This window comes from Ambystoma mexicanum, chromosome 1q (genome assembly GCF_040938575.1).
Source record: "Ambystoma mexicanum isolate Mex_15411 chromosome 1q, UKY_AmexF1_1, whole genome shotgun sequence".
Classification (NCBI taxonomy): domain Eukaryota; kingdom Metazoa; phylum Chordata; class Amphibia; order Caudata; family Ambystomatidae; genus Ambystoma; species Ambystoma mexicanum.
Genome location: NC_090922.1, coordinates 669,377,601 through 669,400,821, shown reverse-complemented (window position 1 = coordinate 669,400,821; position 23,221 = coordinate 669,377,601). Strand labels below are relative to the sequence as shown.

The 23,221-nt window shown below is 42.2% G+C and overlaps 1 protein-coding gene across 2 annotated transcripts in view; it reads left to right on the top strand.

Moving 5' to 3' along the window:
- LOC138535099 (dimethylaniline monooxygenase [N-oxide-forming] 2-like) overlaps positions 1-23,221 on the top strand; it is a 365,292-nt gene that overhangs the window by 276,520 nt on the left and 65,551 nt on the right. The gene's annotated exons all lie outside the window — the stretch shown is intronic.

Below are 23,221 nucleotides of genomic sequence, written 5' to 3'. Positions count from 1 at the left end.
AAGACCTTTACTGTAAAACCTGTGCGTGAAAGCAATGGTGGACCCCACACTGCTCCCCTAACGAACATGGCCAAAATCCTACTGGTCATTAGGTGCCATTGCTGGGCTGCTGTTTTTCGGAACTCCGCTCCAGGTCTTAAACAAGAATAACACACCTGCATAAAGAACATGGGATGTGAAGTCAAGTTATAGCTAGGGGATGTTAGAAGGAAGAGGGCTTGCCTGTCTCGCCTTAGTGATGATGAAAATTCTTAGAATATATGTTTACCTTTTTCTCTCTCCCCTTTCCTTTCAAGATTGCAGCTTCTACATAGAAGGGCGACACTATGACTAGGGATAGATTGTTCTGCATTTGAACGTTTTTCACAATTGGTGAAGGCTGGCTCATTGAAGGTAACGTTGGACCGCATGGTCAAAACAGGCTAGACACAAAATAAGACTCCTGGTTAGAGAATATTCGAATATATTAGAATTAGAGCAGCTAATATTCTCCTAATTGTTTTCTTCTGGACACCGATTTCAGAGAAGCCAGAAGCACCGTTGTACTATTTAGTCAAAGTAAGGCCCAGATTGTGTAAGACTGTTTAATTAATGATGGTATGATTGATAATATGTATGCAGGTAGTTATAATGTGATGTATTGAGATTGAAAGAGCTGTGCTGACATTGGACTGCATTATACTTATGATAGTCATTATCTCAATCCAGGTTTCCTCCTTTTTGATGCATTGTGTGTACTAGGTTGGTGGTCAGACAAAAAGTTAATTTGTTACAGAAACACAGGTAATATTAATTTGCATTGTGATTCCTCTCTACAGTAACTATGTCCATAAAACAACTAAGACAACTACAATTGAGATCCCATCCTCTGTAGGTGTGAGTGCAGAGTATCCTCAAACAAGCATTGCCAAAGCCAGTATGTATAGCTTCATAAATGTAGATTTACTTTATGCTACGGTGCAGGACAGACTTTTAAAATAAACAAAAATACCAGTTGTGACAGGATCAGGGGTCTGAGCCATTCAAGAGGGGATGGGGACCCTTCTCAACCTCGGTGGGAGATCTACCAGGGTTTGTGCCAGAACCAGTCCTATCACAAAGGTGGGTTGCGGGAGATCGGAGGGAACCAGTCCCTGCCCCTTTGTTCAGTGTCTGTTTGCTTGACAAACACACCACTATCTAGCACTCCATGCCTGCACAGCACCATTCTGCCACTGTGTTTCTCTGTGTCTCATAGAATCTCCAATGTCAGCAGCCTTGACAAGAGGGCAGCCAGCAAACATCCAGAGAGAGAGAGAGAGCGGGCAGAGCAATCCACGCAGCGGTCTGAGCGTAGACAACTGCTTCACAACCACCTCTGCTGAAGCTCCAGAAACAATCAGAGCAGAAAATTCTCCAGCCAGATGCAGGTGCGCAGAGAGCTCAACCAAACCAGAGGAATGCCAGTGCGAGCCAGGTTATAGGGTGCTCAGCGGCATTCCCAGGCTCACGAACATTGCACTTACCAATGTGGGCGCCAAAGAACAGCACCCTGTCATGCCAACTGGGACATTGACTGTTATGGGCTGCCATTGCCGGAGACATGTATGAAAAAGGGGTGAGGCATGGGACCCCAATTCAATGTGTTTACTGATTGTAACCCCTTTCCAGGGAAGAGGAGAGTCACTGGTTGGCATGGTGATCAAGCAGAGGAAGAAAGCCAATGGAGAGGGAAGGGGGAGGATATAAGGAGGCCATGAGGCAGGAAGGTGTGGGTTGTTTAGGTGAGATCAAGGGAGGAGAAGAAGGTCCAAGAGACTAGGCAGGGGAAGGAAGGGGAAGTGGAGCATGGGGGAGAATTGATGAAGGAGTGTGCAAGGTGAGGTATTGGTTGTGAGAGAGAGCAGTACTTGGGCTTGAGTGTGCATGAATGGTGTTTGCGTGTGATTAATGGAGGAAGAGCAGAAAGTAAATGTAATGGCGACTATGGAAGAAAAAGGATGGTGTCTGTGGCACAAATAGTGGGTAGAGAGCAAAGTAGTAGTAGTATGGGGAGGAGAGTAGTAGTAGTGTGAACAGGTGAGTAGTAATATTGGGAGTAGTGTGGAGAGGGAAGTATTAATAGTATTGTGGAGAAGGGAGTAGTGGTAGTGTGCAGGAGAGAGATATAGATGGAGTATCAGGGAATAAGATCAGAGGGTGGAAGTAGAAAATAGTGAGAAAAGCATCTAATGGAATGAGGAGGAGGAATCAGGGAGAATGAGGAGAGGCAGTAGGTGGAATAGAGGGAGGAGCGTAGAAGGAGATAATGGAGAGTGACAGCTAGGCATAGGGGGATGAACATTATGGCATGGCATAATAAGGCCAAGTACGGCCTGAGTGTCTGAGAGGCACAAATCCATTGGGGAATTCAGGGCAGGGGCCATCGAGCTTGGTCCTGGAGGAAGATATAGAAATAAGGCATTTGCCTTTAAGCCCTAATGGCCAGCCAGATAGCACCTAAGGTTGTAGGAGTTACCGATCTGTAGAGACAATCATGGAGTTTCTGGGCATATGGGCTAGGGAGGAGCCAGCAAACACTAGATGAGAGAGAAATAAACAGCCTTAGAGAGCCCATTGACTACTAAAAACATTTTTTAAAAACTGAACTATCTAAGAGAGTTGATGAGTTCTTGAAGCCATTGGTGACAGTGCAATGCAGCACAAAAGTTAAAAATATTTCAGACGTACCAAGTGACAGGAAAACAAATCTATTCATTCACAAATCTCTTCCCAACTTCGAAAACTCCACTCACCTCAACTTTCACCAGGATGTACTCATTTGGCACCACAGAGAATATTAATGGCACATGGCCCCCCCTTTGAATATGTAGCTTCAAGTGCACTGGCAGGTAACTAAGCTATACATAGCCAGACCTAATATGAACCCCTCTCTCTCTGTCTCTCTGTCTCTCTCTCTCTCTCTCTCTCTTTCTCTCTCCCTCTCGCTCTCTCTCTCTCTTTCCTCCGTCACTCACTAAATCTCTTTATGAGCCAGACCTACTGTAAAGAAACCTCTCCCCTCTGATACTAAAACGCAACAAAAGGATGAAAAGAATATCAGTATGAAGATAATACTTTGTTTCAAACTTTGTAAAAATTCACTGACACACTACCAGAAAAGTGTCCCTCTGTGGACACATGTTTCATTTCATGCATTTAGTTTCACAGAAGTTGAGTATGTTGTTTTCCTACCACGTCAATACATTAAATGAAGAGGAGATGGATGCGTTAGTGACATTCAATTAGGCTTCCATCTCAGATAACCAACACCTATAGAAACCTTTCTAAACTATTTTTTAAATTTGTGTTGTAATGCTTAAATAAACCTTATAACACAATCAACCAACACTATATATTACATTTGAATTTGATACAGAATAAAACAAAATATGTATGTATTAGATCCAAAATAGGATAATAACAATACATATAATTCCAATAGAAACATATACAAAAAAAACATAAAACAACGATATAAAGGGTCTTTTTAGAGATTATTTGACTCTTTCCATTTTAAATTATTACATACAATATATTAATAATCATGACCCTATACAGATTCCTTAAAACATTCTAAAAGTTTCATCCACATATGATACATAGTAAAGTTCTAAAATGTACAATTCCCTGAATACAAAAGGCTCGATATTTCATCACTTTGATAATAGTCCACTTTAAATCTAATATTAAAATATCCCTTACAATTGATCACATTCAACTTTACATATTCAGTTAGTAGATGTCTATGAGTTTTGATTTCACATTTCACATTGCCAATATGGTATGTTTTCCCATGCACCAGTTCTTGACAAAATCGGTAGCAATTCCAATCTTATTGACATTATGAATCTTCTTACCTTCATATGATAACAATTTATCAAATAGTTGCAAGAGTCTCCACAGGAAATACCTGCTTGACATAATCACCATATTTTTAGTATTTACCCAAATATATAATATTGGTATTCTGATCCCAAATGTTTGCCAATTTTTTAATTTGCATCTCATTTATGGTTATATGACTCTCAGCATCTACATCAAATTCTATATCTTCAAAAAACTAATATGCATCTTCTCTCCATTGCTTAAGTGCATCATCCATGCTATCCTTCTGTAATATAATTTTGAAGCTGGAGTATATACTGTCCGCAGTAATCCATCATTTAATATGGCTTGAGACGAAGTTCAAGGTACCACACTCACAGGTTTAAGATAATTTGTGATTTTATCTTTTGCCAACTGGGGCTCACCTCTTTTATCCCATACAGCTTCCACCACCGCCTCGGCAGCCCCAATCATAGAGTTAGTAGCACCATTAGTGGGTTTCTTTTTTTAATTAATGGTCCTTTTGAGGTCGGTTGCTACCTTGGCCCTCTTACAAGCCATTTTTATGGAGATGCACAGCTGATATTTTTTAGAGACCGCCGGCATCGCCGGCTATAAGTGGTACCAATGTATTTCACCTATTTCACCTATATGATAACTGTATACCTCTTTAGGACGCCTAATTGGTTTTAAGGTTTCCGGTGGGAAGGGGCGTGGCCAAAAAATTAAGCAGGAGTTTAACGCCAAAAGCAGTCCTGGTTATTATATAATTCTTGGCCGATCTGCAATTCACCAGGAAATCCCCACAGCCAAACAACACTCAGCGGTGCACTCTGTCGATAGAAACGTGTAACACACACTGAGGAAGCTATTGTAAACAAACCTTCTCCTCCCTCAATTAACAGCAGTGTAACAAAAACAATACCTGCATAGTGATCAAAACCCACTATACGTGTGTCATTAGAGCAAGCACAGCATGAAAATATCCATCAGCAAAACCAACACAAAAGCTATGAATGCACCAAGTACATGCAACAGAATGTAACAGCGGCTGTCACTATTGTGTAGTGGCAGGATTGTTAATGCAGTGCTTATTTATACAATTTTCCAAATGGTCAATTCATACAACATTAATGTAGAAAAAAATGAAATTAGCCGCAACACCAATGAAGAAGTGGCCCGAAATCGCAAATTGAAATTAATTAATTTTCAGAACCGACTGAATACTACTCAAGGAGGAATAGTTTGTAAAATACATTTAAAATAGTGCATATGAACAATATTTGTTCAGCAACATTAGTTTAAACTATTGTAGCAACTTATGAAACTAGCCCACTGTGGCTAAAAAGTGTCCCATTCTTGCCAAAAAAACTAGCACACACTGGAATCATAGGCTGTCATTTTGGGCATTGCCCTATTGCCCTGTAGGCCAGTTCGAGCCTGGTCCGTGCACTATTCAGGCGTGAGAGCGCGCCTGGGACAGTGTTGGGTTACAGCACAAAGAGCGAGCACCATGGGCAGGGGCCGATTGAACCGATCAACAGCACCAGGGCTGCCATCGTTTTAGGGGTGTCTCCCTGCATTTGTCAATTCCTTCCTTCACTCTCAAGACACGTCCCACGTCAAACATTAGTTTAAACTAATGTAGCAACTTATGAAACTAGCCCACTGTGGCTAAAAAGTGTCCCATTCTTGCCAAAAAAACTAGCACACACTGGAATCATAGGCTGTCATTTTGGGCATTGCCCTATTGCCCTGTAGGCCAGTTCGAGCCTGGTCCGTGCACTATTCAGGCGTGAGAGCGCGCCTGGGACAGTGCTGGGTTACAGCACAAAGAGCGAGCACCATGGGCAGGGGCCGATTGAACCGATCAACAGCACCAGGGCTGCCATCGTTTTAGGGGTGTCTCCCTGCATTTGTCAATTCCTTCCTTCACTCTCAAGACACGTCCCACGTCAACAGATATACTGCATTTAAAAGGGCTTGTTAGACTCTACAGAGCACCTTCTGCCTATGGTCCTCGGGGTAAACACTACTCATCTGCATCTACGTAGGCCATTTTCCCATGTGGGACCTTCGCTATCTGAATCAGGTGTATGTGGTTCAGCTCTATGCTTACTTTGCAGAGAATGTGTTCGAGTCCAGGCAGGATCAAATAATTTTTTTCTGTTGTTACAAAAATATGTACCAAAACAATGGTTTCCGGACAAGGAGCTGTAGGCCGTGGAGGAGGAAGTCGTTAAGGAGGCGGCACACCTTGTAGGTCTTGAGCTTCTGATCATATTACAATGAAATGTAAATGCCGTTCCAAGAGCAGCTGGCAGGGTGGCCCAGATCAGTAAGCGCTGACAGGGCCTGAGGATATGTCTGGAAGCTGATCACCAGACAATGCAAGAAGTTCTTGGCCAAAGGAGGGCGATCAACACTGCCACCCCTGGAACTGTGGCCATGGGAGGAGCAGGCCCTGACAGCTGTTATTAATGTAGCATGCTTACGGCTATTAGAGGAGTAGAGACTGAGAATGCACGTGAGTATACCACATGCATGGGAAAGAAAGATCTTCAATACCTGCTACAAATGATCACACGCTCCCAAAATAATCCCTCTCTGACAAGTGAAATGGACATGTGACATTAACAAAGGAGGTTCCCCAAAGGCATGTCCCTGCTGCCAATGTACACTTGCCTGTGTCCACACACTGCTATTTTCCCATGTGCACTTAGGCAAATGATGACGACAAGAAGTGAAACAGGGATCTGGGCACACGTGACCACAATCATTTACCCAAACCATGTCTGGCTGTCAGCATAGCAAACACACACACACACACACACACACACATGCACGCAAACACATGCACACTGCCTACACTCTTTCAAAGTCTCCCCAGGGACGTGGAGTCACCACTGAACTATACCCCCTGTAGATGTATGATTGTGTGCACATCTACACTTACACTATGCAGTGCCCAGGATTTTAAGTGGGCCGGGGCTAGCCGGGGCTGACCCCCAGCAGGCTCCGAAATCTCGTTTGGAGGCGGGGCCCTGCCGGGGCCCACTAATCTGCCTTGGCAGCCCCGGCCACTACACAAAAAGACTTTTTGACTAAAGCCTGAATCTCTCGCTCGTGTGTGAAAGCTTTAGGCTTCAGAAAAAAATGTCATAATGGTGGTGCTGCACCTGCGAGGCATCCCTTCAAGCAAGAGATGCCCGTGGGCCGGCGCCACCATTATGGAGAAAACGTGAGGCCGCTGGAGGCAGAGTCCTTGTTTTCTAAATCCTGAAGCTCCCACGCATTTGTGGGAGTTTCCGTCTTCGGGAAACGGCCTCAGCTTCCAGAGGCCTCACCCTTTCAGCCTTAATGGTGATGCTGCCCATCCCCAGCTGGAGAGGGCCAGCACCACCATTAAGGCTGAATAGGCGAGGCGCTGTCCCCTGCCATGCAAGCCTTTAGAAAATAAAGGCAGAGATCAGCACCCTCTCCCCCATGGGAGGGTGCTGCAAAAGGCTACCTGGCAGGGGTGCCAGTAGCCCATTGAGCCGGGGCTCGTCAAGGGGGCATGGCCTAACGGGCCAGCAGGTCACCCCTGCCGTTAGGCCACGCCCCCTTGATGAGCCCTGGCTCATTTTGTAGTGCCACTTAAGGCACTGGTAGTGCCTGTGATTCAAATGTACTTTGAGGGTGAGCCAACGCATGCACCAAAGAATGGAGTGTCAGCAGGGCATACCTGGCTAGCCTCCCGGTTTAGCCCAGAGACTTCAGGTTTTTACGGTGTTCTCTGGGTCTCCGGGGAAGAGCATGGAGTCTCTGGATTTGTGGAGTCTCTTGGTTCTCTGGCTGTCCCAGCATCTCCACCCACGCCTCCATGTGATTGGCTACAGAAGACTATTAGTCGCCAATAACATGCAGGTGTCGGTGGAGATACTGTAAGGTGGGCAAAATCCCACGCATATTTTGCTTCAGTCACCATGCAGTGTAACGTTTTGGTGCTTTTGAAAAATATATGGGCTGAGCATGTGGGTGTGGCCTTGCGGACATGTGTGCTTGGCCTTGCGAACATGTGGGTGTGGCCATGCGAACATGTGGGCGTGGCATTCCAGTGACATAGATCTCTGGGTTTTTCATTTTTTGAAATGTAGGCAGGTATGTGCCAAGTTTTTTAAAATCCCACTAAGGTTTGATTGTACTCTTTTCTTCTGCTGTGTGAGTCACACCCAGGAAATCAAAACGTTATTAAGATTAGGTTGCAGTAAGGTTGTGACATAGGTATGGCTGAGTACCAGTTCCAAAACACAACTGTGCTGTATGGCGAGTTTGTGTAACTTAAATGTGTGCCTCTGGGTGAATGGATAGTTGAATAGAAGAAATAATTAATACATCATTGGGTGGGTGGATGAAGGAATGAATGGAGTGATTTTGAGCCTTTCATGATAACAAAAAAGGATAAACACAAGAGTAACAAGAACAAGTACAATATCGAGTGTCCAAGTCAGGGATGTGAAAAGTGACTTTGTGTATCTGACTTCTGACAGGACTAAATCCGTTTCGGTGTCTGTGTTAGGATCTCCACAGCTCCTCATAAACACACAGTTGTGTGAATGAAGGAGCAATGCTGAGAATTAGAGAATTCATGTGGCCATTCAGGACTGCACAGAAGAACATAGGCGGGAGAGAAGGGGCCAAAGGTTTTGGCGAAAAGCTGCCGACTATTTGAAGGTTCCTTGAAAGAAATGTGTTAGACACGATAACCACAGCACGGCCAGCATGCAGCCCATTGTCGCGGTGGATTTAACCACGGTCCAAAGCTTTCCATCCTCACTTGGGATGAGAGGAGGGTGGGGAGGCGTTGATTCATTGGAGCTGAGGAGATTCCAAACAGAAGTTCAGAAACAGCACACGTGGTGCGCTCCAGCTCCCTAAATAATGTGATTATTCCCGGCATACATCTGCCCGTGCCGGTGGGGTTTGTCAGTGTAACATGACTGGCATACTTTTAGAGAAATTAAACAAGTGGGGAGGATAATTAATTAAAAAAAAGAGAATAAGCGGGAACCACCAAGTAAAGTCACTTCAAATCAAGTGATTCATATTTAAGAAATCTCTGCTTCGTAATTAGTCAAAAGGTTTTCCAGGAGCTGGCTGTGATGAGTCTGGAGACACCCTGACTCAAAAAACATGTAAGGACGGAGACTAGATTACAAACCCAGTCACACAGCCACTCTCCATTGTACCCAACCTGGGTTATGAAATAATTATATAAATGTTCAAAATTACTGGAACCTAATACATAAATGGAACATGGCAAAATTCAAAAAAATGTCCTTGTGTTTCAAAGGATAATATTTTATCAAAAACAATTCTTTCCAGGCAAAGTCACTAATTGATTCTTAGTGAAGAAGCAGCTAGCACATCTCTTGTTTAAACAGACTTATTGCGCCAATGCATTTCGGAGAGAGTTCTCCTTCGTCAGGGCAAGTCTATGTTATTATAAATACATAAAGTGTACAACAGTGAAACCAATCAATGTAATAAAATAAAACAAAATAAACATGGTCACAAACCAAATGTAGGTAGATTCAGGTGAGGTTTGAAATACCGGAGGACAATAAAAAAGAAATACACAGGAGTGAAAATCAAGGACAGTTTGCCTGTTGATCAGTATCAAGTCAATAAGGATACCGTTTACCTGAAGAGTGTCAAGCCCGTAGGTAAAGAATCAGTGCTAATGCCGTACGTGTAGTCACAAAGTACGTTCGGGAGAACGCCAAATTCAAACAGGGCAGGAACGCGTGTAACGTTCTGTGGATAGATATGGAGTCTAAATCAATAAAACGGACCAGCGCTGGATTCTCAAAAGTGAAAAAAATGCTGCGTAATGCATACCTGTCGTGTCTGTGCTGGTTGCAGAGCTGCGGCCGACGCTGAGTCGGTAAATCGCAACCCTGTGTAAAGCTGTTGCCATGGTAGCAGTGCTGTTAAAGCCTCATATTCGCATCGCGTCAATGTTTGGCGCGTTACGGTGCAACGGGGACAAATCACTGCTAATACAGTAATTAGGAGTCAGATTGCGAAAATAATTACCCAGTACTGTAAACGGGTCATAAAAATAGAATGAGTTTAATCCAGGTACTGGAAAAAAAAGCATGAACATGAAAGAAATACTCAACGGGCATGAGCAAGCCGGTTGGAGTCAATGACAAAAGGAAAGTGAATATAAAGGGCGGAGTGATGTATATATGTAATGTAATGAGCAGATGCTAATGTCAGTTAGGGTTGATGTATAATATATTATTAGGTGCATGGGTAATCAAGAGGTGTATCCATGTCGCGGGAGGTGACATCACATGGTGTCACCTTGGGTCCCAGCAGAATGTCCGAGATCTGCGACATAGGTGCCTTGTCTTAGCTCATATGGCAACAGTTCTTGTATATAAAAGAAACCATGGGCCTCATTACGACCCTGGCGTTGGACCATGGTGCTATTAGCACCATGGTCCATGCCGGATTCCGCCATGGTGGATGGCGGAATTACCGCCCCATTACAAGGTTGGCGGGGCGGTAATTCCCCATTCACCATGGCCCCTTCCCCATTCCTATTTTTAGCCCATAGGGCACAATGGGAATGGGGAAGGCGCTAATTACGGCACCGTAAATTACGGTGCCGTAATTAGCACCAAGGTCGCTTAGCGCCTTGGACTTTAACGCCTGCAAAAAGCAGGCGTTAAAGTGGGAATCTGGCGTTAAGGGTTTAACGGCGCCGCAGCCTTTTACGGCGCCGTTAACCCCTTAACGCCAGAGTTGTAATGAGGCCCCATCATTGTAATGTAACGAGAAGTAAAAGAGACAACATAAAGACATACAAGAAGGTAAGTATTAAAGTAAATAGGAGAAAACCAAAGTACATCAAAGGATACATGTACATTCAGATATAACAATGATAATTGATCTCCTCATTGAGACAGTTTGGGGCCAAACTCCCAAGCCTGTCGATCCAAAATGTTTCTCTCCTGTTGAGCCACAGGCTCAGATCTTCATGTGGGTTGACTTTGGGCAGTACTTCAAGGATCAAAAACCTGATTTGTGTCAAGTTATGCCGTTTTTCAATCCAGTGATGAGACACTGCTGAATTAGGATTTGCATTCCGGATGCATGAACGGTGCTCATTCCAACGTATTCTTGCTGCTCTAGTAGACTGGCCTACGTAATATTTTCCACATGGGCACTTTATGCCATAGATCATGTTTATGCTGTTGCAAGTACCAAAGGTTCAGAGGAAAATCTTTTTGCCTGTACACGGATGGTATACAATGTTCCCCTTAATTACCATTTTACAATTAGTACAGTGAAGGCAGGGGAATGTTCCAGTTCGATGTGTAATCGGTTCTTTCAAAGGGGGTCTTGTGCGAACCAATTCGTCTCGCAGATTCCTGCTGCGCTGCATGGCAAACACTGGAGGTTGATCAAATAAGTTCTGTACCCTTATGTCATTTCTGAAGATGCTCCAATGTTTCTTGATGGTATTTCTAATCTTGTTACTCTGTACAGAAAATTTGGAAACATACACTGGCGTTTTCAATTCTCTCTTGATTTTAGTGGTACCTGATAATAGGGTATCCCGATCGAGCAAATTCACCCTCTGAGATGCGAGAATTCATGTGGCCATTCGGGACTGCACAGAGAAACATAGGCGGGAGAGAAGGGGCCAAAGGTTTTGGCGAAAAGCTGCCGACTATTTGAAGGATTCTTGAAAGAAATGTGTTAGATACAATAACCACAGCACGGCCAGCATGCAGCCCTTTGTCGTGGTGGATTTAACCACGGTCCGAAGCTGTCCATCCTCACTTGGGATGGGAAGGGGGTGGGGAGGCGTTGATTCATTGGAGCTGAGGAGATTCCAAACAGAAGTTCAGAAACAGCACACGTGGTGCGCTCCTGCTCCCTATAAAATGTGACTATTCCCGGCATACATCCACTCGTGCCGGTGGGGTTTGTCAGTGTAACGTGACTGGCATGCTTTTATAGAAATTAAACAAGTGGGAAGGATAATTAAAATACACTTTTAAGTTACTTAATTGAGTCGTGAATTTTCTAAATTTCGATATAAACTGTATGAGACTAAAGAAATACTTGTTATAGTAAAAGAAAAGTTCAATCTGCGTCTGATTGTCATTTTTGTAAAGTTATTGGAATGATGGGGATTTTGGAGCAGTTTATCATGATATGTCCTCTACTCTATGCTAAACGCAAGATGTTATTTTCTAAACAGGAAAAGATGCGTTTTTTTTACTTGAGAAGATTTTGGGAAAGCTGCCTGAGGGGTAATACCACCTCTCCGGCAATTGCGACTGTGAGATTTATTAATTCATTGGATTTATAGATGAGGAAATTAGAATGTAATATAATGGTTAAACCAGTCTTTTCTTGGTTTATTGTTTATTCTTTATGTTTGTATGGACATTGTAGGGGTTGTTGGGTAATGATCATTGAATGTTGATGAATTTATAGGATTTTACATGATATGTTATGCAGAATTTTAATGCAATTGAAATGCATTTTTTCAATTTGTATTCTTTCATATGGATTGTATATGATACACTGGTTAAGGTTAAATATATTTTTTAGCCAATTTACAATTATTAATTTTAATAATATGGTTAAATGCCATCTCCCGCAAGTATATGCATTTTATTCCAATACATGAGCAGTCCATTAACGGCTGCCATAAAATGTACATACTCCTGCGTTTTGCTGAGGGTATATAACATGGACGCGGTAGCGTCCATGTAGTTATGGTTAAGTTGGTGTTTCCATAGGAAGAGCATTTTTTGGGTGGCTTATAACTTCGCTCCCTCTGGACGAATCCTCACCAAAATTTGCAAAAAAAGTATATGGCCCACTCTGAATTTTGCAAAGTTTGGAGAGGTTTGGTCCAAGGGGGGCAAAGTTATAGGGGGGGTCCCAAAACTTGTTTTTTCCCATAGACATAATGGGAAAAAACTTTGCGCACGCCTACAGCCCAAACCGCTGGACGGATTTACACCAAATTTGCGGCAGGAGCGGGGGCTTGGTCCTGAAAGCGTGCAAATTTGGTGTAAATCCGTCCAGTAGTTTTTTTTTTAAATGACCAAAATGTAAGGCAAAAAAATTAGTGATATCTCCGTTCGCTTCGTGGACGGACTTCCCGGTTCGCTCCGCGGACAATGCCCTGATTGGCCGGGCGGCTTGCGTGATGTCCGCGTACATGTGACGTGTTCGCTGATGGGACGGCGTGGGGCGTGGAGCGCGTCAGATTTTTTGTGGCGCCCGCCATCTTGCATTCGCCGACGACCGCAGACAGCGCGGTGAAACTTGGATTAAAAATTGTATTTAGTGGAGTGTGTTGGTGTGTAAGAGTGTTTCGGGAGGGTGGGGGGAGTATGAGATAGGTTCTATGTTCTGTTTTTTTTATGTGCTAGACGCTTTTGTTGTGTTCGATTTTTCTGCGGACAACACGGCTCTTCTGAAATGTTCGTAAATAAACAGAATGGATTCGGTGTCAAGTTGAAAGTGTTCTAAGAAGACTCATGGGGTCCTGGAATGTTCGCAGGGGGTGTCCTGAACACGTTGTCTGTATTGTTCGTTGTCAAGCTGAAAGTGTTCTAAGAACACTCGCGGTGTCCTGAAATGTTCGTACATAAAGAAAATGGGGGTGTTCTGAGGACGTTGTCCGTATTGTTCGCTGGCAAGTTGAATGTGTTCTAAGAACACTCGCGGTGTCCTGAAATGTTTGAAAATAAACAAAATGGGGGTGTTCTGAGGACGTTCTCCGTATTGTGTGCCTGCTTAGCTGTATCCAATGAGGGAATGGCACAGAGAGTGAAGTGGAAATGGTAGAAGGGCTGTCTAAGAGTTACGCGGTCCGCGGACAGGGCCTGCTACATCCGGGGTTTTCCAGAAAATCCAGCATGGAAAGAAGACCGTAGGGATCAGCCAATCAGATGTTGAGGTTGTGGATTTGTGTTCAAAGAGACTGTGTGTAGTGAAGATGGCAGAAGTGGAGAAAGCCAGGGTGTTGGTGCTTGGAGATATGTTTGTGCATCGTTTACAACAGTATGCTCAATGCAGGCATGTTGCAAATAATTTTGATGTTAAAGGAGTGGAGGTGGTGTGGAGCACTGTGCCTGATTGCAATGTACAGGGAATTGTACAACTTTGTGAAGATATGGGCAGGATGAACAGTCCCCATGTGGTAGTTTTGCACTATGGTGCTTTCCATTTGGGCTATGTAAGTGCCCTTACTTTGTTGGCAGATTTGGAACACTTGGTTCAAGCAGTAATGAACATCCTTCCAAAAGCCAAAGTAATTTTTTCTGGATTAGTACCTAGGGCAATATGGGACAATAGTTCATTTTTTTGTCCTCATCAAAACAATGCTAGGTGTGTAATCAACCGAGGCATGTGTGCCTTCATGCTTAGAGCTGGTATGTTCTTCTGTAATATTGAGAATATTGATTCCAGTAATGCTGTTTATTTTAAAGAAGATGGCATTTCCTTATCTTTTATGGGAAATGCCATTCTGTTTTGGAATGTAAGGGTTGCTTTGGAGAAGGTTATGTGAAGATTTTAGGAGTAAAGTAAGAAAATAAAAATACAAAATAACAGGTGTCTGTCAAGCATCTGCAAAAAAACCCCCAAAAAAACGGCTCTTTTCAGAGCCAACCTCAAAGGGGAAATGGAGCACACTATTTAAATTTACATTCACCACACTCAGATTTTCGATATGTCCGCGGACATGGCGGTATTCCGCGGACATCGAAATCACTAGCTAGGGGTTCAGTATGTTCTACGTTACATGTATATAAAGTCAGGGATATTATGGTTAAGTTGTGCTACTAAAAACATATGAAATTCAGTAAAAAAACTTTGTTAAAGGGACGTTATGGTTAAGTTGCGCTAATAAAAACCTATGAAATTCAATGAAAAACCTTTGTTAAAAGGGACGTTATGGTTACGTTGCGCTACTAAAAACCTATCAAATTCAGTAAAAAAACGTTGTTAAAGGGACGTTATGCTTTAAAGTAAAACTGAAAAACCCCTGAAATTCGGCAGTTATGGTAAGCTAAACAACCATAACTCGCGCCACCGTGCACTGCTAACACTAACACCCAGGACATCAACGATGACATCACAAATGTCATTGATGACATCACTGATGACATCACATGTGCATTTACTTTTCATGAAAACTCTGTAGGAGGGATTCTTATAATTTTGACCAAAAAGTGTCAAGGATCATTTGAATAAATATCATGAGCTAATTAGTGCATTAAGCAATGCATTGATATAAATAGCATTCTATTATGAAGTACTATCCAGTATAGTAAGCTACTCATGCAGAAACTTAGGCAGTGTGTGCAGTATACATGATGAAGGTGCAATATTCATAATCTTGCCATGTAGAATAATGGAATGATAACTGCTTTCTTATTAGAGTTTTGCGTACTGTGAAACATGTAATAAGTAGCTAATAAAACTCACTTAATAAATAATTACATTATTACAGACAAAACACAAAGAGACAACAACACATACAAATATGAGTATATACAGGGACAGAGAAGTAAGCCAAAAAGCAGAAGTAGTAGCAGAAAGAGTTCATAACCTAACTGATTATCTTTATGCAGAGAAATGATTGCTCTGTTTCAAAGCTGCTATTTACTGTATGTATGTGTATCAAATGATGTCAGTGAACCCTAAGGAAATGAGTGCGAGTACAATGTATACAAATATGAGCATATACAGGGAAGGTATAGTAATAAAAATAAAACTATGAGAAAGTGCTGATAACTCTAATGATTATCTTCATGCACAGAAAGGATTGCTCTCTTTCAAGCCTGTGCCTTCCACTATATATATGTTTCATATGATATGACTTGACCCTAAGTCTACAAATATAGTAGCTTTTCAATTTTTAGTTCCTGACTGTTACTGAAGAAAACTATGTGGCTTAGATATGTCAGTAAAGGAAAAAAAGGGAGAGCCAGCCATGTGATGTCATCAGTGATGTCATCAATGACATTTGTGATGTCATCTTTGATGTCCTGGGTGTTAGTGTTAGCAGTGCACGGTGGCGCGAGTTATGGATGCTTAGCTTACCATAACTGGCGAATTTCAGGGGTTTTTCGGTTTTACTTTGAACCATAACGTCCCTTTAACAAAGTTTTTTTACTGAATTTGATAGGTTTTTAGTAGCGCAACTTAACCATAATGTCCCTTTTAACAAAGTTTTTTCATTGAATATATATATATATGTACAGAAACGCTGCTGTTTCTGTGAAAAAAGCCCAGTGCAAGTGACAGCTCTGCAGAGGATGCATGACAATGGCACTTTGAAGAAAATGTGCAAAGATCAAATTTTTACAGAAACTGCCCAAATTTGCACCCTCTATTTATCGGTTCCATTTCCTGCCCAGAATGCATTGCGGGAAGAGCGGATAATCCCAGAAGGGCCGAGCTCATACACACTTGAGGTGGAAGTCTTCACTCATAAGATTACTCACACACACAGAGCACACACTCATATACATTGGGCTGAGGGGCTTCCCTGGCCCACGTTCTTCAATCTTGCTGTCCTGTTCCTCTCAGCACCACTCTCCGTCTCTCATGCTCTGCCACAACCCTGTAGAATCATCATTAGAAAACATGCCATTGCAAATAGGCATTGAAAAATGCTGGGTAGACATCTTTTTTACTATGCCTATTAGCATTTTTGTATGTGTATGTCAAAAATATCTTTCACATGTTGTTGGAAAGAACATTTCACACCATCAATGAAGGAGAATAATGCCATAAACTGTCCTGCCATACCAGAAAAACTGAACATAGACATCACTGAGTCATAAGACAGTCTTACTTGCCGCTTTTTAAATGTTATAAAGCCATGGTTATCCCTGTCCTGTGTACCGGGCTGAGGTCATTCTCGGTTGGCAGGATATGCCATGGCGTACCTGGGAGGGCTCATTCTGGAAGCAGACTTTAGGCTTGCCTCTGGGAACACCAACATCGTTGATTCGATTTGAGTTAGGCTTAATCTCTATGGAGGTGATGGTCACGTGGAAATTTATCTTTGTGGAAGAAAATACTGGCTGTATCTCAGGTATCTCTGCTTCATTCAATATGTGAATTGATGATCAATGGAAGAATTTCGGATCTTTACAGGTGGAATATGGATAGTGCATCAGTTTTATGGTCAATAGACGCCTCCCTGGACCTTTTAATTGAGAATCCTGGGAATGTTAAAAAAAGATTTGGGAGGCTGATTGGACACACCATATTGAGGAAATCAAAAAACTTAAGGATCAACATTACATTGTCTTAGATGGAAAACCCCTCCACAAAACCCCAAATTACACAATGTAATTCACTGATTCCTGTTGGAGATTGTTTTTCTTGAAAATAAAACTCAATCTATTACCCTCTAATGATATTATAGGAGCTAGAAAGAAAATTCCCACAGCAGAAAGAGGGTGTCGCTGCTGTAAATCTAAAAATGTTGAAACACTTTTTCATTTAGCAATGCAATGTTCTTGCCTATTGGACCTAAGAGCAATATTTCTTGCCTGTGTTTTTAAGGATTTTAGAGATACGTCTCTTGCCTATTTATGGCGTGTCCTCTCATTTCTGGGAAAATTAACTTAATAAAATGTTTTAGACTCACATGATGAACTGTAGGTTATTTTGTTTTAAGATGATGTTATTGTGTGTAGCTGTTAATAATTGATTAATGTTTGATAAAGATACTGATGCATGCAGTTTTAATCTGTGATTGGTGGATATGTCATTACTTTGTTCCTTTTTTGTCTAATGTGTCTGTGGAAAGTTCACACGGTGGACTATATCACAGTAAATAAATACATCAATAAAAAGGACAATATTAGTCAAAAGAAAAAAAAAAGAGTAAAAACCATAAACAAAATCAACGACACATGATTTGATGATGGCCACAATCTAGAACATGTACAGAGGAAATGAGTCATATAATGACAAAATGGCATACAAAGTTCATAGCAGTGGCTACCGTGGGACCAATATAATAAAGAAAAAAACTATTCTATCAAAACCATATTCTGCACAATGTAAGATTAAAGATGTTCTCAAAATGTACAACATTCAACAATATAAACCTCAAAAGAACTGGCCAACTCTTTTGCTAAGGACTTTCAGGTTAAAAGTGCCAAAATTCAAGACCACATTGATCACCAGAAACAATCAGACATAGCAGCCACTATAAACCAAGGCAAGCCGCCTATGTTTAAGGAATTCAACTCCATTAAAGAGGAGCTGATTACTATCAAACAAAAAAATGAAACACCTCCTGTGTTTTGAACAATTTCTTTTTAAAACTTTTCATTTTGGTTGTGCACTTTTGTTCGACCTTTTTTATAGGCAAATGTATATGTGTATGTGGAGGTAGTGACGTAGAAGGGTTAGGAGGTTGGGGTGTGGGAGGCAGACATGTTAGGTAGAAGGGAGGGTATGGGGTCACCCCCATGATGAAAGAAATGGTTGAATTCTGGTCAAACAAAAGTGCACAACCATAATGAAAACGTTTTTAAAAAGTTGTTCAAAACACTTATAAACGGCTGAACAATCGGAACTATCCTCAACTAACCACACTGATCAAGGAATAAAGGAATACATAGCTAAACAGATGGAACCACTGACCATGTATCACTAATGTCAGGTAGTATCTTAACTTCACTAAAGGCTGTAACCATAACACCCCTCCTAGAAAATATAACTGCAGACTCGGAGCTTCCCAAAAAATAGAGACCCATTTCTAACATTCCTTTACTTTCTTAAATCCTGGAAAATATAGTAACCACCCTGCTGATCCTCCAAGGTGAAGAGAACTTCCTACTTCATAGGAAACAATCACATGATTGCTCACAAACAAGAATCACTTTTCTGAAAGAGGACATTTTGAATGCATATAACAATACACCAATGCCCTTAGTACTTCTTTATCTGTGGGCTGCCCAGGGGTGTTGCTAGGTCGGGAAAAGATCCGGGGCTACGCTAATGTCGGAACTGTCGGGACTGGGGGCTAGCTATAGTCTTTTGGTTGTAGTTCCTGAAATTCTATCCGGGGCTACAACCAAAAGACCAGGGGCTATAGCCCCCTTATCCCCCCCTAGCAACGCCTCTGGGGCTGCCTAGTTTCCAGTCAAACACCAGACACTAATACAAATTAAAATGTAGGGGAAGGTTATAGTCACCTAAGAGAATGAGGTGATGCTGAGTGGAAATAGAATCAAGGAGTTGTCCAAGTCCATCAAAGACTGGTTCATTGGGACCAGGAGGGCAATAGAGGGAGATGATGTGAACCAAGTGAGGCAGAGGTAGGAGTGGATGTGGTATTGAAGATTTGTAAGGTATTAAGGCACGAAAAGAGTAGGTGTCTGACATCACCCCCTCTGCCAGTCAGATGAGGAGAATGAATGAAGGAACGTTTGTAATTGTGTAGGGCCGCCAGAGTGGGAGTGTCGGATGGAGAAATACAGGTTTCAGTAATGGCAAGGAGGTCTAGGAGAGAAGAGCTGGAATGAAAGTAGTGAGTGATAAAGGACGTTTTGTTGCTTACAGACTGAGCATTCCAGAGTGCAATGTTCAGCCGATGTGGTAAGGAAGAGTAGAGAAGTTGAATCTCAGAGAAAGAGAAGCAAGGCCAATAGGTGTTAGGGGAGGTATGGTCAGCTCATCTGCAATGTTTGTTGGAAGGAGGAGGGGCAAGAGAGATGGAGAAGTGGGAGTTTCGAGATGCAAGTTTTATGATAGGGGCAGGAAAGGAGGAAGTTGTATTATTGGAGAAAGCATAGGGAGAGGCGAGTAGGATGACCAGCAGGAGGGAATGCATAATAGATGAGTACGCACAGTGGAGAGACAGTACAGTAATTAGCAGCCTAGGTGTACTCTTAGGTGCAGCAGGGAGCAAAGCAAAAACAAAGGCACATAGGTGAACAGGCAATGAGGCTGGTCAATGGCTGGTCTTCACCCTTCACTGTTCCGCCCTTAACAGCAATGCCCCTGGCTGGACACCCCCAGAGAGTTCAGAAGTGATGTTACACACTCTCATCACCTGATCGCCTAATTCATCAGTGGTTGGTCTCTCTGATTGTGTCCCTGGTGTTGCTGGAATGAGGCGATTTCTTCCTTATTGGTGTTCCCGAAGGAGTCTCTGGTGGCCTACAGCTGGAGATTGGGCTGACTCAAAAAGGCAGCAGGAAGGGATGTCAGTGATCCAAGATGGCTGAAGGAAGTGATGTAATTATCCAAGATGAATACAGGAAGTGATTTCACCAAACCAAGATGACCACAATAAGTGATATCACTGATCCAATATGGCCACATGAAGTGATGCTAGAGAGAGACAATGAAGCCACAAATTAAAGTGATGACACACACTCTCATCACCTGATCGCCTAGTCCATTGGTGATTGGTCTCTCTGATTTTGCCGCTGGTTTTGCTCGGATGAGGCAATTTCCTTCTGATTACTGTTCCCACAGGAGTCTCTTGCGGCCAACAGCTGGAGATTGGGCCGACTCTGTATTAGGTCTGAAATTCTAGCAGAGTCGGCCAAAGATCTTGAACACAGAATATACCCTCAAGAGGTTCAAAGGGAATGAGAACATCTGGCTCCATGAACAGAATATCTAACTCAGATATTCCAGCATACATTAAGAAAATAACCTTCGCTCCCACTACCTCCTACTAGACTCTACTGCACTTATACATTATGACTACCACTTGCACTCCAAGGCCACATTTAGCTATTGAATTTGGCTACCAAGGCAGTAGGAAGGTTACTTGACTTGTTCCTACAGCCACTTGTTTTATGTTTTGTTGTAACATGAACACCTCACAAACACCATCATTCCTTTAACCAATGGTGCCTTAGCAAAAGCATCAACCACACTGTGTAATCCAACTGTTAGCTCAGAGTTCTGATACTCAATATAGTTAAGCAGACCACTTGGACATGTAACCTCATCCCATGCTTCCCTTTCCTTGTACAAATGTCACACATTTATATTGTACCTGGTGTCTGCAGGCACTTTGAAACAGCCTTGAGACGAGTTAGCACATTATAAAACTTAAAAAATAAAATAAAATGTAAACATTGATGATTAATAACTATGCAGGGTCTTTTTAAGTAAGTATGGTGCCTTTAACAGCATATCTTGAGATGTTAAGTGGTGAACACAAAGAGCTGGAGTTCTATGTCTGTGCCCCCTGGAGGAAGGTACCGGGGCATGTGGCTTGATGAGCACTCTTAAGGATGTTTCTTGACTGCTCCTTCACCATCATCATCTTCCTCAACCATAAGTACTGCCCCTTCAGAAGACGTTCCAAAGGCCAACCCACTTTTGCCCTTTTCCTGACAAGCACACAATTCCCCCTATAATTGTTTTCCAAGTGACTCCACAGTTCTCCAGTACCATATTGTGCACCTAACTTCCCACAACACAAAGGTGTTTTTCAGATTGCAATGAGGTTATTTTCTTATCAACAGCAAAAGAATCCCAGGCCTTTTGAAGGGGATTTTTTACATTGGAAAAATCTGTGGGAGTGCCTCCCCTCAAGGTGGTGCTGCTGGTTGCTTAGGTAGTGGCCAAAGATGATTCCTGGGTCCCTAGTGCATTTGGCCACTGTATCTTTCTGCCACTGCACTTCCTACCGTACATAGACGAGCTGCCTCACTCTTGTTTAATTTCCAATTCTTAGGCAAACATAATGGTACTGATGGCTCACACAGATACTGCTTATTTTGTGCTGTGCTTCAGTTGCTGCTCTTCACATATGCACTCACATGTGCCGGGCTAACGGCAGCACTGTTAATGTCAAAACTAGAGTGTCAGCGATTCTTGAATCTTGCTTTCACCAGGAGTTTTCAGGGGTCCACAGTGGGACACTGACATCATAACCTGAGAGGGGCAGTCATGAGGAATGTTTTCCTTTGCCAGGTCTTCAGTTTCAACACATTCCCACGATCTCCTGAAGCGATTACATTATCTGCTCTTCTAGTAGTACTTGTCTCTCCACCTGTGATGGTACTTCACCAACAAAGATTGTCTCCAGTACCACAATTCAGTCACCTTCTTTGACCCATCTAAATTGGATGATGACTATGGCTCAGGAGTCAGAAGCACACCTTTGCTTACAACTGGGCCTGGCACTACCAAATGCACTAGGTACACCAGGAGGTGGCTACTGTTGTAAATGTGTGCTACTCCAAGATTTCGCCACACTGCTGGTTTTCTCGGAGGTTGGGCATTTTCTTGCTTGCTCCAGCTTGATTTATTGGAATTAATAATAAAAAGTGAAGTTATAAACAATGATGACAAATGATAATAATGAAGATGAATACAACGTGTTTAGTAATTCAGGAAAAATACAATAGTGACACAAACATTGATTACATGAAATAATCAAGATGCCAAAGAATAATTCATGAAAAACACAAAAGTGATAAATAATGTTCAGGAAAAATAAATTACATTTATTTGCATATATATCTTAACAATAAACATTTTAGCAAAACAAACTTCGAACCTATAAACTCTTTCCAGTTCTCTCTTAAATAAATTACATGTCTTTGTCTATGATTCGTTACATTAGGGATACCATTACATTGAAACATCTGCTTCTTTTACAGCAATGGTTCTATGTTTCAATAAAATGGAACCATCACAATTAACAAAGGCATTTGAGTTCCTCCTATTAATAAATGCCACCAGTCTTCAGAGGATAGAGTTCCAACCTTCTCCACAAAGCGACCAAAGTATTCTGTATGTTTCATGGTGAAAGGCGACCAGGTAGTTAATAGATGTCAGAGGGTTTCTTTGAGATCAGCTCTTTTACAAAACCTGCACCCGGGCTTACTTATATCTCCTTGGGATCTTGCTTTGATAATTTCATTAGATCCACATAGATTGAATCTTATCCTCATGAAGGCTGTCCGTATCTTTGGGTTTGGGCATTTCCGAAGGTAGGGTTGAACCTCACCCTGTTTCCTTCTTTCTGTAGCCAGTTGCATGTGCATTTTTAGTTTGGTGACTTCCTCCATAGTCTGGATCCAATCGCATTCAAATCGTTTTTTTTTCACCCTACCTGGGTTTATCAAAAGATATTCCAGTGAACAGCTAATTTCTTTAGGTATCTCAGTGCAATTGTTACCTATGCACTTATGTATTTGTTGGAGCCCTTCAGGAGGTAATTATTGATCCCTTTTATTTTATGGAGAATTAACACAGTTACACTTTCGAAACAAGCTTAGTAACTCCCAATCAGATGAAGATTTGAGGGAACGTAATCCCAGTTCTTTCTTCACCACAT